This window comes from Neofelis nebulosa, chromosome 1 (genome assembly GCF_028018385.1).
Source record: "Neofelis nebulosa isolate mNeoNeb1 chromosome 1, mNeoNeb1.pri, whole genome shotgun sequence".
Classification (NCBI taxonomy): domain Eukaryota; kingdom Metazoa; phylum Chordata; class Mammalia; order Carnivora; family Felidae; genus Neofelis; species Neofelis nebulosa.
Window position 1 is genome coordinate 32,941,930 of NC_080782.1, and position 19,307 is coordinate 32,961,236.

At 40.2% G+C, this 19,307-nt stretch overlaps 1 pseudogene; it reads left to right on the forward strand.

The window, feature by feature from the left end:
• Positions 1–333: 333 nt before the first annotated feature.
• Positions 334–13,076, forward strand: LOC131515005 (large ribosomal subunit protein uL15-like; annotated as a pseudogene).
• Positions 13,077–19,307: the final 6,231 nt, after the last annotated feature.

Here is a 19,307-nt window from a genome sequence, read left to right on the forward strand (position 1 = left end):
AGACATTCGGGCCTTTCAAGCTCAAAATTGCCATTCTGAGGGGTGCCTGGGTGGCTCAGTCGGTTAAGCGTCCAACTTCAGCTCAGGCCATGATCTCACGGTTTGTGAGCTTGAGCCCCATGTCGGGCTCTGTGCTGACACCTCAGAGCCTGGAGCCTGCTTCGGATTCTGTCTCCTTTGCTCTCTGCCCCTCCCCCACTTGTGCTCTGTCTCTCTGTGCCTCTTAAAAATAAAATAAATGTAAAAAAAATCTTTTTTAATAAAAACAACTATCATTCTGAAAATAGCCACCAAAAATTAATAAACGTAAAAAACTATGCCAAACTATAAAACATGACACCACAGAAAGATATGGACACTAACACTGATACCCATTCTATCCGCTTGCAGCAAAGAGGTAAGAAGAACAAAAAGGCCAGGAACTGTCACAGACACTCTTGATCTTCATGGTTCTGTGTGTGATGTTAGAGAAAAAGAAAAAATAGAAAAGTTCACATTTGTGAGACTGTAAACGTGTACATACACATATAGTTAACGAGGTAGTATAAAGTGAGGAAATCTAATTTCCCTACTTGGATAGAGTGGATGGGGGTTGGCAAAATTCCTGGCAAAATTCCACGGAAAAATAAAGTGCTAAACTTTCCAGTATTCCTTATGTAAAGTGGTGCTAGAAAAAGAAATGGTCTAAGGCATAATCTGCCTTTCTCTACAAGGAAGATCTCAGGACATCAGGGTCAATATGAGACTTTGCATGGATAATACTCCTGTATTCAGCTTCAGATTTTTTTTCAGAAGCTAGTAGAGTATAAAGCATAATTTTTATTATATATATATATAATATGAAACTTGAAAGCTAAGTATGGCACAATGGCAAGGAAATGTATTTAATCTTATCTTCATACCTGTACTTCAAAAAGAAAAGAAACTATTCCAGCCAGTTGTCCTGCACCAAAATCACATTGTCCTTCCCCAGAACCAGACACCAAGTTCTAAAAGCCAAAAAGCTGTCACTGACCTTAGACCCAAAAAAGAGCCCAGTAGGCTGAACATAAGTTGGCTAAACTATGTTTATATTCTTGGATCAGGTTTATTATAAGTTAAACCCTGTATTTTATAATAAATTATCTCGTGCATTTTATTATGAATTATACCATGTGGCTACTGATCAGATCTGGGACAGGCATTTCCATAAGCAAAAAAAAAAAAAAAAAGTTGTTTTATGTTAACGTTTCTGAACAGCTGAGTCAAGACCAAGCCCAGGTTACCTGCTGTGATTCAAGGAAATGCAAAACTAAAATGTGACAGAACAGTTCACTAACAAAGGTCAACCCTTGAACCTTGTGCTTTGGGTGTTCAGAAGTCACTGATTAGAATGCAAATACCCTTGTGAGATTTTTCATTTTAGGTCTTATCAGCAGACAGCAAAGCTGTCTGGTATCTGTATTCAGATAGCCCTTTAATTAAGCCCTAAAGTATAACTTATATATGTTTTTATAATTTCCTTGTTGGTTTAAATATTTTATATTTGAAAAAGTTATCTGGGATATTACTTGGAAGACTTGCTTAACCTTATAAAGTTGAATCCTTATGGTCACTGAATTTTAGGAAGGATCCATGGACAGGCATATATAAAATATCAGATTTAAGTACACTTATATTGGCCAACACCAGGATGTGTTCTATAAATGGAATTATTTTGAATTAAGAGTTAATGTTAACATTCCCAAGTGTTTTAAGTGTTTGATGTAATTTGCAAAAAAAATGTTTATTTTCAACATTTCTTTAAATTTAAAATAAAGCTTACATTCATGGCCACCAGCGGACAGCACAGCTCTTGAATGACTGCAACCCAAATTTAATACAGAGGTGGTGGTTTGGGATGGTGAGTAGAGACCACAAGAAACCAAAGAGAATCAAGGGCAATATTTCCCTCTGAACACTCAATCTAATCCAATGTTGAGACCTCACAAGTGCAAATTCCAAAAATAAAAAAGAACAATCAAGAATATAATCAGGCTACCTGAAGAAAGACAGATACAGACATCAGGATCCTGAAAAAAAGGTGGGAAGGGTTGGGGAGTGGGATAGTCATGGACAAAGGAAATCTGGCTCAGGAGAGAGATAAAGAAGCACCAAGATATAAAGTGATGAATAGAAACAGGAGAAAAACACTAATTTGGATTCGGGGCACAAGAAATGTTGCCAGCAACCAGCCTACAACTGTTAGGTCTCTTCCATTCCTTGACCCAAGCTTGCTGTTAATTGCTTGCTCAGCCAGTCTCCTCCACTGGGTTTTGGCAATCTCAGTGACTATCTGGTTTCTGCTTTCATTGACACTAGTATGAGCTGAATAAAATACCTGTGTCTGGCCTGTCATTAGCATGTGCTCAAAAAATATTCATTGGTTTTTTTCTTCCTCTTAATTTCAAAATAAGAACCAAGGATCAAATATATTTTCCTATTAATATTAGAATGAATATATGCATACTAAAATTCCAAAAATGTTTTTGAACAGTAGAGAGGGTGAGGCTATAACTCAAAAGTTTTATAGATGTCTTTGAGGACTGAGCTCTTAAAACCACCTTGTCAATGAACCTTGAAGAACCAGAAGTTTGCAAAGAACTCCTTATGATGCGAACATGCTTCTGATTAGCCCCAAAACCACATACACCCCAGGGGAGAAATTCTTGCTCTCCAGAGCCTTCTTCCCACATCCAAAGAGCTTTAACTATTATTCTTTGAGGCAACTTATGGTCAGTGTGCCACTGGAAAGCTTCTCTTCAAATCTGTGCAGCACGCTACTATGTCAAACTCTGAAGTGCTGCATGTGCTAAAATAAGTCACAGATGACTGACCAGATTAGGGGAAAAAATACTGTGGGCGGGCAACCAGAGACGAAATTGGCAAGAAAGGATGTCAGAGGGGATTTCCAGAGTCTCTACACTGAAGGATAGTGATAGTGAGTTAGTGAGAGAACCCACCGGTGGCAGGAACTCTAATACTTTTGAGGGAAAAGGAGCTTAAGGACTATAAAAAAGAAATGTCAAGAAGGTAACCTACAATTATCAATTCTGCCCTAGGGAAACAAGGGAAAGAAAGTGTTTCATAGAAAACTGCTTCACAACAAACACCAGAACGACCCTCCTGGCAAGGTCTTACCACAGATAATTTTCATGGCTATAACTTCACAGATATTTAAATTTCCATTATACTACAAAGTATTTTTCTAAGGTTTGCACTATCTCTATAATATCTGATAATAATGGAACAGGCTTCACTTTCAGCCAATAGAAGGACTCGTCACTAGGACATGAATTACTCTGAGCCCAGACAAGCCACAAAAAGCACAGCCTCAAACGAATGTTCAAGACTCTCAAAATACACACACACACACACACACACACACACACACACACACACAAACACACACCACCAACAATGACAAAAACCAGAACCACAGACCAGTTTCCTTAATTTCGAGTTATGGCTTGTCATGAAGCGTTCCCTGTCTTCCAGATCTGTGCCACAGAGAAAAGGAAAAGATGTGTATGATTCTAGTTTTATCACCAAGAGAAGCCCTTTCTGTTCTCTGTGTGAAAACTTCAAGGGTTTGTCACTGCTCACAGAAAATGTACTATCAAGCCCCACAACCTTATGTGACTTTTTAAGGAAGAAGGAAGTTGCTAGTGCCTGTCGTGCACAGCGGCAACATGCTCAGGTTCTCGGTGCAAACCACAGCACTCGGTTTGCTAAGAGTCCTACCACCAGAGGAAATGTGCAATGAGACTCCCAGCCATCAGCTACCAAAGGAGAAAACAAATATCTCACATGGCACATAGAGAAAGCAACGGCCCTGGGGGTGGGGCACAGGGGTGGGGGGGTTGCCTAGAGCTTCCAGAAAAAGAATGAACAGGTAGCACCCCAGACCCAGGGCAGAGGGAATTGTCCTTCAGCAAGTGAACCCACAAAAGGCTATAACCTTGCTGATCTCACAGGTCAAAAACATCCAGCAGATGGATTGCTCTCATAGAGAAATAGAACTGTTTGAAATGCCTTCCATCTCCATAAAATTTTGATGCATGTAAATATTTATATCTTGCATGTTTATCATATGCATTTTTGCATGTTATAAGCAACAGGATTTTCTCTCAAAAACTCTATAGTGCAAGCCAAGCAAATCCTCCCTTACTGACATTGTTCACCCCCATATACAGTCATATACAGAAGACATCATTTTGAATGGTTACATCCCTCTGATTTCTAATCTTTGAGTCAGAGAATTAGCCTAAACAAAGTCATCTTTAGAGAACCAGACCTTATTTCTTTAGAGCAAAAAGGAGCAGCACCCTAGCAATACGGTACACAGATGGAAGACGGCAGAGAGGAAAAAAACCAGGCTCTGAACTGACATTATCTTGGCTTGCTACTGATTTCTATCAGTGAGAGGCAGCACTGATTTTTTCTTTCCAGTGAATTGAGGGGTGGGGAGGGGGAGGAAGAAAGGAATGGAGGGAGGAAGAGAGGGAAAAGAATGAAAGAACGAAGAACAAAAGAAAGAACAAAAGAATGAAAGAAAGAAAGAAAGAAAGAAAGAAAGAAAGAAAGAAAGAAAGAAAGAAAGAAAGAAAGAAGAGGGAAGGGAGGGTGGGAGGGAGGAAGGAAGAAACTAGCATATCTTCTAAACTATATTATGTAAGATATCATTAACTATATAGGAGTGCAGCTTAGGACTTCACTCCCAAGCAGCTGGAGTCCATACTGAGCCTGCAGACATTCTAGCTCCTATCGTGAGTATTTTAGGAGGTGGGTGAACTATTTGGGGACTGAATCACTTTCCTAAGAACATTCAGTGTACATCAACCAATCCCTCATAGCTCTGCATCACCTGGGCTGGTGAGATGGTCTTCTCCTTGCCTAGACAACTGACAGTTCTAGAGCTTATAGATAAGAGCTTAAAAGACAGCTGAGAAAAGATCATGTGTTAGGAGGACTAGGGGTACAACTAGGACTGGTTGTACTCAACTGGAATTAATAAAGTTAAAAACCAAACTAGAAACAGCCTATGGCAGATTAAAAAGGGTCAGAAATTCTTTGATACTCTTTCCTGCAAGAAATGGGGTCTCTTTCCCTTCCCCTTCAATCTGGGCTGGCTGGCAACTGCTTGATGAATAGAATGTGGCAGGAATGACACTCTGTGAGCACCAGGCCCTGACTCTAAGAGAACTGGCAGTTTTCACTTCAGTCTCTAGAAGTGCTGAGCTGCCATGTTAGAAGTCTAACTCCTCAGTGGAGAGGTCCTGGGAAGACATGAAGATGGAAAGCAGCCCAGCAGAGCCCCCTCCTTACAGCCATCACCATCCTGTGACCCATCAGAGTCTATTTTGGATGTCTATTTTGGATTTCTTCTCTACATCCAGGCACAAGTCTGCAAGGCTTAGATGATTTACCAGGGAGGAGCTCTGGGGGAGCATCAAAGACTCAGAGGAAGGGCAAGTCAGCCTAGGAGGGAAGGAAATGTAGAGTTGGAGTTGGAAGGCACATGAGCCAAGGCAGCCTGAGGTTGCATGACTGTTAAGCAAAAAGCACTCAAATAGCAGAAGTGGGACTCTGGGGGGAAAGACAGAGTGCCAATATTCAAGAAAAATCTCCCTGCTTTGTAAACACTGAGTGTCCTTAGGTAAAGCTCCTCTTGGAACATACTTAAGACACCTGGAGCCTGGCAAATTGGAAGCACAGAGATAAACAAAGAAGTGAAATTAAGAAGACATTCTTCTGTTGAATGGCTATTTGTTTATTTTCATCAGGTGGCTGCTTACTTTTCCTCCAATTGTGCCATATTCCACTTTATGCTCAAATAAGCTCATTTTGGCAAGAGAGTTGCTAAAGGTTCCATGCTTTGCATACTAAAGTTTTGTTTTGTTTTGTTTTTATACAGAGACTTCAAAACTATTGAGGGGCGCTGGGGTGGCTCAGTCAGTCAAACACTTGACTCTTGATTTCGACTCAGGTCATGATCTTACGGTTCATGAGTTCAAGCCCCGCATCGGGCTCTGCGATGACAATGTGGAGCCTGCTTGGGATTCTTTCTCTCTCCATCTCTCTCTGCCCCTCCCCAGCTCGTGCATGCACACATGCACTCTCTCTCTCAAAAATTAAAAAAAAAAAAAAAACTATTGAAAAATCTAAGCAGTGGTTCTCCAGAGGAAGTCTGTTGTCAGCCTCCCTGCCACCAGCACCCCTTCACCCAGTCCCCATAGAGAGACAAGAGAGCTACCTCTATTGGGAGAAAAAAAGAAGTCAAAGACACAAAAATTTTTACCCTTTGTAGTCAACAATAATGTATCTTCTAATGCATATCCTACCTGCCTCCTGCCCATGCTCTTGGCGGCAAAAAAGGTGTGCACTCTATGCCCAGGATGGCAGATGTGACCTATATTTTCATGTTCTGATGCTCTTTGTGGCTTCCTCTTCCCCTCATGGGGCCCATGATGCCTCTGTTCAAAGCACTTTTTCCATTAGCTTATGGCTTTGTGTCAGGCAAGTCCGTAACTGTTTCAATCATCCTGTCCATGCAGTCACCCAAACAACAGGAATTAGGTAAGCACATAAACCAGCCTAAGAGAGGTCTAGTCTGCTTTGGAGAACAAATGGAAAGTCCTGTAATGATGTACAGGCAATGTTTTGTGTGATTAAAATAATATCAACTAGATGACTAATGACTTGTGGGTTTCTTCTCATTTAGGAGGTCACATGATTCCTCTCTTGGGTCCAAATCTACCACTTCCACTTAGCTTAACTTACAAAAACAAAGGTCTCCAACACTCAACTGTATCATTTTTTTTTAAACTAGATTCTGTAATATCTCCCTCACTCTGCAAACCATGCTATTTTTCACTTTATGCTTTAGCTCTTATTGGTAAGATAAAATAAAAGTTTAAAAATGCGGATGAGGGGCACCTGGGTGACTCAGTCAGTTAAGCATCCAACTATTGATTTCGGCTCAGGCCATGATCTTGTGGTCATAAGTTTGAACCCCGCAGTGGGCTCAGTGCTGGGTGTAGAGCCTGCTTAAGATTCTCTCTCCCTCTGCCTCTCCCCCTCTCCCGCTCGCTCTCTCAAAAAAAAAAAAAAATGGATGAAATTTTGCTTTTATTATTAGTCCTGTTTTGTTACAATGAGCCTGATTTTGACCCTGTGGACATATAACCTGTTTAGATAATAGTGGTGTTTATGTTCATAATACCTTCCCCTAACACACTGACAGCACAAATTTGAAAACTAGAAAGAAAGAAGGAAGAAAGTAAGGAGAGAGTGAGGGGAGGGAGGAACGGAAGAAAGGTAGGTATATTTGGCTCATGTTTCTACCTCTTTTACCTAGGATTCCAACTCTACACGTATTCCTTCCTACCTGCCCTTCTATGCTTGAGCTGGTAAAGGACTTGGCTTGTCCTCCTACTAAGAGAAAAATCCTTAGTACCTTCTTTCTCTAAAAACATTAGGACAAACTCAATGAAGTCAGCGCACAGAAGGTGAGGAGTTCTCAGCCAATAAGACTCTTTCGGACCTTCCAGATATGATATGGTCTCTCCATCTTCATTCTGCCAACCAGCTCACTGTTTCTCTACCAGCATCTGCCAGAATCTGCAACTGCCAAGAACAGGAGCAGGCAGCTTTCCATTTTAGTCAGACATCCAGTCTTGGATGACTGAGCCCTACATCCTAGAACATGTTCCTTCCCTCTAATTGCCTTACTCTTTAGGAAGCTGTGGTAGGCAGAATAAAGACCTCCCCAGAACATCCATGCTCATGTCCACACCCTACTCCCTAGATCCTGTGAATATGTTGGGTTACATGGCAAAGAGGAATTTAAGGTTACAGGTGGAATTAAAGTTACTAATGAGCTCACCTTTAAAAAGGAAAATCACCCTCCATTATCTGAGTGGGCCCAACATAATCAGAAAGGTTCCTAAAAGTGGAAGAGAGGTATAGAAGAGGAAATCAGAGTGATATAATGTGAAAACAACTCAACCTGCCATTACTGGCTTTGAAAATGGAGAGAGTTGCAAGCCAAGGTACATGGACCTGGAAAGCTGGAAAAACAAAGAAGAAGATTCTTCCCTAGAACCTCCACAAAGGAACACAGCATTGCTGACACTTTGATTTTAGGTCAGTGAGGTCTGCATCAGACTTCCAATGCACAGAGTTGTAAGATTGTAGACTGTGTTGTTTCAAGCCACTAAGTATGTGGTAACTTATTACAGCAGCAATAGAAAACTAATACAGAAACCATTAGTACAAAGCAAGTCTACCCTACTTGGGTAGCCATCCTGCACTCATTCTAGAGTCTCAGGTTGAAGCCCAGGCACACAGTTCATCCCACTTGAACATGGGGTTCTAGTCCTCCCAATGTACCCTTCCTGGAGGTTGACATGGGACCACATCTACACTGCCTATTCCCTCTAGACTTAACTAACCTCTAAAGTTCCCCTCATAATTCTAAGGATGCTTATGCAAATTGTTACACTGAGCAGCCTGCAGAACGTCCTTGTAGATGTGCAAAATGGGCCCAACTTTTCATTCATTCATTGAAGAAATACTTATTGTTGAGCCAAATGATCCCTAAATTTTCTGTAGACTCTTAAGACTCTAAAGAGAAGACTCTAAGACCCTACTCATATAATCGAAAAGATAATAGTTATTACTTCTGAGAGCAAATATTCAAGCAAATACTGAAGTAAATGCCTTTGCTATTACTTTTATTTTTCTCTCATGTTGGCCTTCTCTAGAAGTCTTAGGAAGCGTAGATCAAAAAGCTCTAAGTGGCATGTAGGTCATTGCTTTGCCTTTGTAGATACTCATCTTAATATAAAAAGCCCCTTGTTTGGTTGAAAGGTAAATGAGTTTCCCAGAGAACCAGCCCTTCATCAGTGGCATAGTGCAGTAGTGGAGGCCCAGACCCCACTTCAGAATGCTCAAGTTCAGAACAACCTGGGATCTGTTTCTCACAAGCTATAGAAGGGGACAAGCTAATTCACTTCTCACTACCTCTGTTTCCCATTTACAAGATGAGTAAAATAATAATATCTACTTTGTAGGATACTTGTCAGGTTAAGTCATTAATACATACAAGATGCTTAGAGCACTGCCTGGCATAGGGCCATCCATCACTGTCACACTTTGTTACTCCTTTGGTTCTCTCACTGTCAGGGTTTTGGAAATCCTGATAATTTCTGGTCTTGCCAAAGGCCATGGCTTTCCAAAAAGAAATACAATGGTGTACTTATTCCCAATAGCCATCCAAATATAAAATCCATGTTTGGAAAACTTCTCAATGCTTCTTTTAAGCTGCTAAACTCCCCTTAATTAAGGTTTAAAATAAGTTCCTCCAAAAGTTTCAAAGCATAGGTCACTCATAATTACCTCTCCTAAGTTATTTTACAAAATTCCCAAGGGGAGAAATTCCTCCAAGTATATAAGGCAGTCTATCAGTGTTTAACAAACGGGGATGTATTTTAAAATGTAAATTCTCAGTCCTTATTTGAGATTTAATAAATTGGAATGGAGGCCCATAAATCTGAATATTAATAAAAATATTATATATGGTATATTGTTCTTATGCATACAAAGTTTAAGAAACATTGCCTTAGCAATCTTTAATTTAGAAGCTACCCTCATTTTATTATGCTAGATAATTCTGCAGGTAAAGACAACTCTGGAAAAAGGCGAGGCTTAACTGGCTTCTATACCATTCTCTTGTAAGATTTTTTAAAAATAAATCACCCATCTGCTTTCTCAAGGAAGGGAAACAGAAAGACCTCGCATACTGGAAAGTGACTTATTAACAGAGAAAAGCATTATTACCTCATAGCTCAGACACCACTGGATGAATGAGTGTTAAGAACACAATTACACGTGGTTTTCACAGTAGACACTGCATTATGAGAATCTAGATTCTAATATTAGAGTGTCTGAAGTGCACTCATTTGTGATAATAATATTGAAAATGCAAGTTGTAGTTGAATGCATTCCTTATTAATTTTCCTTCAACACATGATATAATTAACTGACAATCGTCAGCTCTTAAAACAAAAGGAACATTGCCTCAGCATGTTTGTTGTGAAATAAAAGGGTGACGTGTCAAAAATGTGCTAGGAACAGAGGAGTTGACATCATCTGCAGCGTGGTGATGAGCTTTCCTTACATACCTCCAAAAAAGGAAAAGAAATTCATGTTTTGGAAAACAACGCCAAGTTTTAACACTTTTCATCTTTATTGTTGGTTTTTTTTACTGTGATAATTAATGTTCAACCTCAAATATTAAAGGAAAATATTTGGGGGCACGTGGTTTCATGTGGCTAAGTTTTCACTTTTGGAAAGCGTGAGTGGGAGCCCACCTGTGGCAGCACCCTCTGCTTTCCTCCTTTCAAAGACGTCCAGACTCCTCTCTAGCCTCTGAGGTTAATGCCCAGAAAACTGCATTTTTAACTATCATCACTGGTGATTCCTGCACCCATCAAATTTGAGAACTACTTCTTTGAGAACATATAATGGAATTGAAACTTAGTGATGTATGTTTTCCTTATTTTTGAAGTACTTTAAAATTATCATAATAGTAAACTAATAAACAGAAATTCAGAAAATTAACATGAGAATCAAGTCTAAGACTGTGATAAGAATCAATAAATATTTCCCAAATAAATGACTAGAAATAACTAATAACATGAGTAAATATAATTGAGCCAAGGAGTTATGTATGAATTCTTTGACTTTACCAGTATCAAAAAGATAAATTATTAAAGCTTTATCATCTGTATTAAACTTGTATTCACAGTCCAAAGTAACCTACGAACTTATGTATCTCAATAATATTCTTCATTTTTTTCTCACTTGTTGGGGGAGGGGAGAATTATTATGTATTCACCAGAAGCAAAAATAAAATGTAAATCACACCAACAAACCTTTGCAATTTTTTTTGTTGTCACATCTTTGTTTTGACTTTTTAGATTTTTCTCGAGGCAAGTGATATTAGCATCCATCTACTTGAGCTCTTCATGGGGCTGCTTGTCTATGGTCAGGGGTGAGTAACTGGCCCCATAACTCATGAGTCCAGTTTACTGGTCACGCAGGTAGGAATCCCCTGACTAGCAACTGCTCCCACAACACTGGTTTGTCCTAATCTGTTTGAGAAATGACACTTGCTTCCACCTAATGCCAACATCAGTGCTCTAAGCACTTTTGGGTGCCTCTAGCACCCAAAAGATGAAATGGGATATCTACCAAGTCATCCAACTGTATGGATTATCTCCTTACATTATTGCTGTCTTACTTAAAATTATACGAAAATATTTTCAAATTATAGAAAATTTATAACACAGAAAAAAATTACTCATTTTGACATTACCCCATACACTTATCACAATCACATATGAATCTATTTGTAATTATTAATTATCTTCTCTCACTTAAAAAATAAGTCATATTTTTCATATTTATATTTAAATAGTTGTATAATGTTCCCTCAAATGGACAAGCCACAGTTTACCTAAACTATCCTTATTGTTGGGCACTTACATTGTTTCTAAAGTCTTACTATCAGCGCACCTGGGAGGCTCAGTTGGTTAAGCACCCAACTCTTGGTTTTAACTCAGGTCATGATCTCATGAGTTCAAGACCCACACTGGGCTCCATGCTGACAGTGCAGATCCTGCTTTGGATTCTCTCTCTCTCTCTCTTTCTCTCTGCCCCTCCCCTACTTGTCCTGTCTCTCTCTCTCTATCTCAAAATAAATAAACTTAAAAAAAATTTAAGTCTTGCTAGCATAAATCATGTTTTGATGAATATTTGTGGTGTTTTCTGTATTTTGAATTATTACCTTAGGACAGATTCCCAGTTCTGAGATTAATAAAGCAAAAGTATATTATTTTTATTGATTTTTGGAAAAGGGGTAACAGTTTAAAGAGCCCCAACAAAGGTATTATTAGTTTACTTTTTCACAGTATCCTTGTCAAAACTGGATGTACTTCTTTGTTTTTGCTAATTAAATAAAAAGCAGTCCCTTTGCCGATAACTGTGCTCTGCAGCCCTTTGTTGTTTTTCATCCAACTATATTTACAGTAAAGCTCCTTGAAAACTAGAACTAGGAAAGCTGCAAATGAGCAGAATCTCAATAAAAGAACTGGTATCCAAAACAATTACAACCGGCCAGTGAAGAAGGCTGGGAACATCCCAGAATAACTGCAGAAAGAGGGAGACGCAGACTGTGGAAACAGAATGAGTTCAGCGTCTGGAGTCCTGCAACGGCCAAGTGGCCACGGGGCTGGGGGTTGGAAAGAAAGGCAGAGAACCAACAGTTATCGAGCTACGATATGAACTAACATGGACCAGCAACCACGCTAGATAGTTCATAGACAATACGTGATTTCATCCAGGCAACAGTGCTGTACCCTACTGTGCTGGGTTAAAATCCCTCCAAAACTTCTTGTCCACCCAGAAGTTCAGAACGTGACCTTGTTTGCAAATAGCGTCTTTGCAGATGTAATTAGTTAAGATCAGGCCATACTGGCTCTCTCCTCCGGGCTGCCAACAGGCCATCCAGACTGAGGAAGACCCGAAAACTTCGGGGCCACGTGAGCCACGGACACGGCCGCGTCCACAAGCACCGGAAGCACCCAGGAGGCCCGGGTCATGCCGGTGGCATGCATCCCCACAGGGTCAACTTTGACAAATACCAGCCAGGTTACTTCAGAAAAGCTGGTGTGAGGCATTACCACATAGAAAGGAACCAGGGCTTCTGCCCAACTGTCAGCCTCGATAAACTGCGGACCTTGGTCAGTGAGCAGTCACAGGAAAAGGCTGCCAAAAACAAGACGGGAGCTGCTCCTATCAGCGATGTGGTGCGATCGGGCTACGACAAAGTTTTGGGAAAGGGAAACTCCCCAAACAGCCTGTCATGGGGAAGGCCAAATTCTTCAGTAGAAGAGCTGAGGAGAAGATTAAGGGTGTGGGAGGAGTCTGTGTCCTGGTAGCTTGAAGCCACATGAAGGGAGGTTCATTAAATACTGACAAGTGCTTAAAAAAATAAATAAAAAAAAAAAATCAGGCCATACTGGATTAGAGTGAACCCCAAATCCAATGACTAATGTCCTTATGGAAAGGCCACGTGAAGACACAGAAACAGACCAACACACTTCGGGAAAAACATGTGACAATACAGACAGAGACAACAGTGATGCTGCTGTATGCCAGGGAAACCCAAGGACTGCCAGCAACCACCAGAAGTTGTGAGGAAGCAAGGAAGGATCTTTCCCTAGAGCCTTCAAAGACAGCATGGTCCCCCAAAACACCTTGGTTTACGGGGCGCCTGGGTGGCGCAGTCGGTTAAGCATCCGACTTCAGCCAGGTCACGATCTCGCGGTCCGTGAGTTCGAGCCCCGCGTCAGGCTCTGGGCTGATGGCTCGGAGCCTGGAGCCTGTTTCCGATTCTGTGTCTCCCTCTCTCTCTGCCCCTCCCCCGTTCATGCTATGTCTCTCTCTGTCCCAAAAATAAAAAAAAACAAAAACAAAAACAAAAAAAAAACACCTTGGTTTAGACTTCTGGCTCCAAGAATTGTGAGACAATCCATTTCTTTGGTTTTATGGCATCAAGTTTATGATAATTTGTTATGGCAGCCATAGGACACTAACACAACTAGATATTTCATTCTGGATTTACAGATGAAAACGAAGTTCAGAGAGATTTAGTGTCCTCTAAATATACCTCTAAGTGGCAGAACCAGGATGCAAACTAAAGCAGCCTGACTCCAACCTGTGTTATTTCTTCTACATTTTGCTGCTTCACAGGAACCTTTTGGTTCTAAGCCTGGTTGTGTCACCAGTTTGCTGTGCGGCCTTGAGAAGTTCACATAATCTCTTCTGGCCTTAGTTCACTGTGTGTAAAACAGCTACTAGGGTGGTTGATTTCTTTTTTTTTTTTTTTTAATTAAAAAATTTTTTTAAGTTTATTTTGAGATAGAGCATGCATGCACACACAAGTGGGGAAGGGGCAGAGAGACAGATTGAGAGAGAGAGAGACGAAGAGAGAGAATCCTAAGCAGGCTCTGTGCTGTCTGCACAGAGCCAGACACAGGGCTCAATCCCACGAACTATGAGGTCATGACCTGAGCTGAAATCAAGAGTCAGACCCTTAACCGACCGAGCCACCTAGGTGCCCCTGGGTTGGTTGATTTCTGAGATCCTTCTTCCTCTACAGCATTCTGCAAGGTAGCTGCCCACCTACAACTCTAATCCTACTAGTACCTCCAGTGAGTGAGGCTCAAGGAACCTGGAGAATCCTTGCCTATGGCTCCACTAAAGGCATTTCCTATACTCAGTCCAAGTCCACAACAGGTTTATATGAAGGAACCTACAAGAAAGAAAGAAGCCTTGAGATCCTTAACACCACGGAGTTTGAGTCATGAACCTGCTGGTATTAGAGGCCAAGTTGTATCTTATTCAAGAAACAGCTTAAGATAAAAGTCACCACGCTCAGAGCAGAACACTCTGCAACCAACTCTGTTCTTTCATACCCCTGACTTCAGTGACAGGTTTTGCCAATACAATGCCATTTCTGGATTAGGCTTCATAGCACATTCCCATGCTCTAGAATTATAAACACTTCATACTAGATTTACTATCTGTCTCCAAACTGTAAGGAAAGGTCATTATGAATGGTCTCAAATCCTCTGAACCAAACTATTTAGTGTATCTCTCTCTTTTCAATGAGAACCAAAATAATAGCAATAACAGTTTTGAATTACAGAGTGTCTGTTGTATACCAGTGAATGAGCCCTACACATCCAGCATCTCATTCAACCCTCAGAACTCCAACACTATAGTTGCTGTTTTTATTCTCATTTTTTCTGGGATGGATCTGAAGACTAAGAAGCTCAAGGCTATTTAGTCATTTAATATATGCTTATTAAACTTCTCTTTATACCAGGCACAAGGGCTAAAAAGAACAAGGACATGGACATTAAGTAACAATTTTGATTAAATATATACCCACAAAAAAATCTGGAAAGGTGTCACAAAATGTTCAGGGCTATAGGACTTGCATAAACGGTGACTTTCATTTTCTACTTTGTTCTTCCATATTTCTACCATGGATATCACTTACATCTATAATCATAAAAAACACTGTTTTAAAGACAGAATCTCTGCCTTCGAGGGATTTATAGTGACGGGAAGCAGAGAGTATCAACAGCTTGCTCAGACAAACTGCAGCTCATAAGTGATGAAACAAATTCTAACCTAGGGCTGTCAGAATTCCAAATTCTAGTTTATCTTTCCTACCCTATACTGCCTCTAGTGACATATTCATTTGCCTTGAGGTCTATTTATATTTACTTTGCTTTGTTGAAATTATGTTATAGACTTCATGGGGCAATGGCAACAGTGCCGTCTGAAAGATGTGCCTTTGTGGGCTCGCTCAAGGTTGTTGGTGGCCCTCCCTCCTTTGCTTCTCCACCCACAGATCTTTGTACCCAAGGAAATGCAGAGGTGGTGCCTGTGAGCATTTTATCTGATATCCTGGCACCCTAAAGAGGTATTTCAGATGCAGTTAAGAGCTTCTAAAACATTCATCACACAAATTATATTTTACCTGCCCTATCACTTAAATCTGAAATACACAACATATTCCTTAATGATAACTATGCCATCCTAAAACTAGTTGGTGAAAGAAAAGTTCAAAAGAGCTCCAAACTCTTTCTCCATATCTAATTTATTCATCTGCAAAAAAGTTTTCAGTGAGAACCTCTCAGTCTGTCCTTCTCAAATGCCCACTGAGCCATGGGATTTGAGTTTTGATATATGTCTGCCCATGACTGATCTAATTTCTAGTCCTACAGCAATAGTCTCCTGGGGATAATTAGAATTATTTTGATTTTTCTAACTTTATTAATGTTTTTGTCTCCGTTCTTATAATTAGGTTAGGGATCGTGGCCAATATGGCTGCATTCCTGACAGTTGTTGTAGTTCTGAGCACAGAGTGAGTAATGAATAAACACTGACCAACAGATTAAGTTATTATTGCAATTAGGCTTAAGGGATTTTTTTAATCTCAAAAACAATAAAAGATAATTATTTTCTTCCTATAAACCATACAATGATTAACTCTTAATCTTACAGCTGTGCAGCTAGAAATTCTCCCAAATTCCCTGCTTTACCTTTCTGATATTTTCCCTGTCCTTCCTTTACTTGGAATTCTGAACTGCTTAGTGGAAAAAGCAATAGCAGCATAAACATGATGTAGAGTCCATTTTGGACTATTGTGTTCCCCTGTCCTCAAAAAGCTCTATCTTTCTCTATTCAATGCAGTTTCTGTATAAAATATCACTTGCCATTGAAAGCCTGTGTCAATTAGGGTCACTGTCGTCAAAACTGAGATGCGATGCAGGAGTCTAACAAAAGCACATACAGCTTAGAACAGACGTCACGGAGCAAAGTGAACTCACATCAAGACACCACAGCATGGCTCCCCCTGTGCAGTGAGGACCTGCTTATTTATTTTCCTTTCTTAATCACAAAAAGTATGTTCCCAAAGGGAAAGGAGATGAGACACAGTGAGAAATGGGGAGAGTGGGGAACAGAATGGGGTAGCAAGAGAGAGACCATTGCCTGTGACAAACACCTGATTCAGGATGTGATTGAACTCACCATGGAAATATCCCATGATGAAAATTGAACTCACTTATTTTCAGGGTGGTGGAAAGATCTGCACCACCCTGCCCTGGGCTGTGGCCTAAGCACACAATGCAGAGAGCTGAATTTTTCTGTGGAAGGTCTGAGAAAGATATGTGAGGAAAAAGAAAAAAATTTGAGATAAAGGTTTGAGATAAAGCACCCATTAGGTGCCAAGTGGTGCCCATCCATGGGGGTTCCACCACACAGCCCAGGAGGCAGGCTCCTGGAGGACTCAACTCATTCTGCAGTCAGGAGACAAAAAGAGGAAAAAAGAAAAGAGTAAAAGGAAAGAGAAATATAAGAAAGAAAAATGGGATATTGAATTCATTCACAAAATGGAGCTTGTTTTCCCCTCATCCATGATTAAAGGGTAAAGAGATCTACAAATGGTGAAGAGATCTGTTTTTTTTTTTTTTTTAATTTCTTTTTAACGTTTATTTATTTTTGAAACAGAGAGAGACAGAACATGAACAGGGGAGGGGCAGAGAGAGAGGGAGACACAGAATCTGAAACAGGCTCCAGGCTCTGAGCTGTCAGCCCAGAGCCCAGCGCGGGGCTCGAACTCAGGGACCGCGAGATCATGACCTGAGCCGAAGTCGGCCGCTTAACCGACCGAGCCACCCAGGCGCCCCTGGTTTTCTGATCTAAGTATGATGTCAGAGGGGCAGTACACGCCCGGGAATATCTAGCTGGAACTCATGAAAAAGGTTTCATCTCTTTCAATAAGGAATGTTTTCAGGTTATTGTTTCCATTTATAAACCGAATTATTTGAAATGTTATGTACCTGAAATGAGGAAGAGAACTCATAGCCTTGAGGAGAAAAGATGAAATGTTATTGGTTAAGACCAATGATAAATACAAACTGAGATCCATTCTAAAGCAGCTATTTATTATTTTTTTTAATATGAAATTTATTGTCAAATTGGTTTCCATACATCACCCAGTGCTCATCCCAACAGGTGCCCTCCTCAATACCCATCACCCACCCTCCCCTCCCTCCCACCCCCCATCAACCCTCAGTTTGTTCTCAGTTTTTAAGTCTCTTATGTTTTGGGTCCCTCCCTCTCTAACCTTTTTTTTTTTCCTTCCCCTCCCCCATGTTTTAAATCACAGGCATTTTCAAAGGCAAGCAGTACACTGAGGCACACTTATATGGTTATAAAACGTGTATTTTCACTTTTATAGAATAATTGTGTTTGGCAAATCTGACACAAAACAAAACATTATGGGACAATTCTATTTTCCCAGAGACTTGTATATTTAAATACCACATTTAACATTTCACATTTTAAAATGTCTTTTAGTGAACTCAGTTAAAAATGATGCTAAAAAGAGATTTAGGAGACAGCATCTAAAAATCAAAGTCCAAAACAGGAACATACCCACAGGCAGCCACAACCTTCCCTACCCATACCCAACCTGTTCCTTTCATTTGCAGGTTTTCTCTGATTTAGCTCCTTTTCCTTGGCCTCATACTTCTTGTTGGGTTTTTTGTTTGTTTGTTTTTAATTCTTAAAATCTGCTATATTTTAACTCTTGATAAGCCATGTTTTTTTTTTTTTAAAGTGTATTTATTTTGAGAGAGACAGAGTGAGTGGAGGACGGGCAGAGTGAGAGGGGGAAAGAGGATCCGAAATGGGTTCTGCACTAACAGCAGACAGCCCAATGCAGGACTCGAACTCATGAGCACCAAGATCATGACCTGAGCCGAAGTCAGATGCTCAACCAACTGAGCCACTTAAGGTGCCCATTTGCCTCACACTTCTAACCTTCATCTTTCCCTACAAATCCCTTCATACTACCCTCAGTTCATAAAATTTGCCCAGACTTGGGAATCTCAATAGTGACTCTTGTCTGGAGCACCCTATGTAATATAGATTATATTTATATGTTATATATAATATGTTGTATTTATACAGTATTATATTTATATATAATTATATATGATATACAGTGCCACCCCAGTAGTGGGTGCTGCTTCCCAAAACAGCATATTCTAAACTCCATTTAAGCTTCCAAATTATGTAAAATAAGCTAACTATCTGATGTATCATATATAAAGTGTAAAAATTTTCCATGGTTGGAATTTCTTTAACAGAAACAATAACAGGTAGCTTTCACCGAATACTTAAATTACGTCAGGCCGATTCCTATGTATTATTTCACTTAATTCTCATACAACCCCATAAGGGGGATACTCCCCCTGTGCCTCACTTGCAGTTATTCAGAGGCCCCTGTAGTTAAGTATCTAATTAGTCATCACAGAGATGAATTTCGAACCCAGTCAGCCATCCCCTGGACTCCTTGTCCGATTCACTGCACTATAGCACTGAATAACTAACAAATTCCTTATACTACTACAAAGTCTGACCTCAGAAAGTAGGTACACAACAAGCAAATAAACTAAGAATAATTATTTTCTTGGCGTTTCAATTATACCCCCATCTTCCCCCCTATTAGTTATGACCAATTGGGTTAATATACTACTTCACAACTGCCCAATTATTCCTTTTCCAAGTTCCAGTAAAAAGTAAATATTACAAACTTGCAGCTGTGGAATCCTGGGGTTTTTACAGCTTTAAGA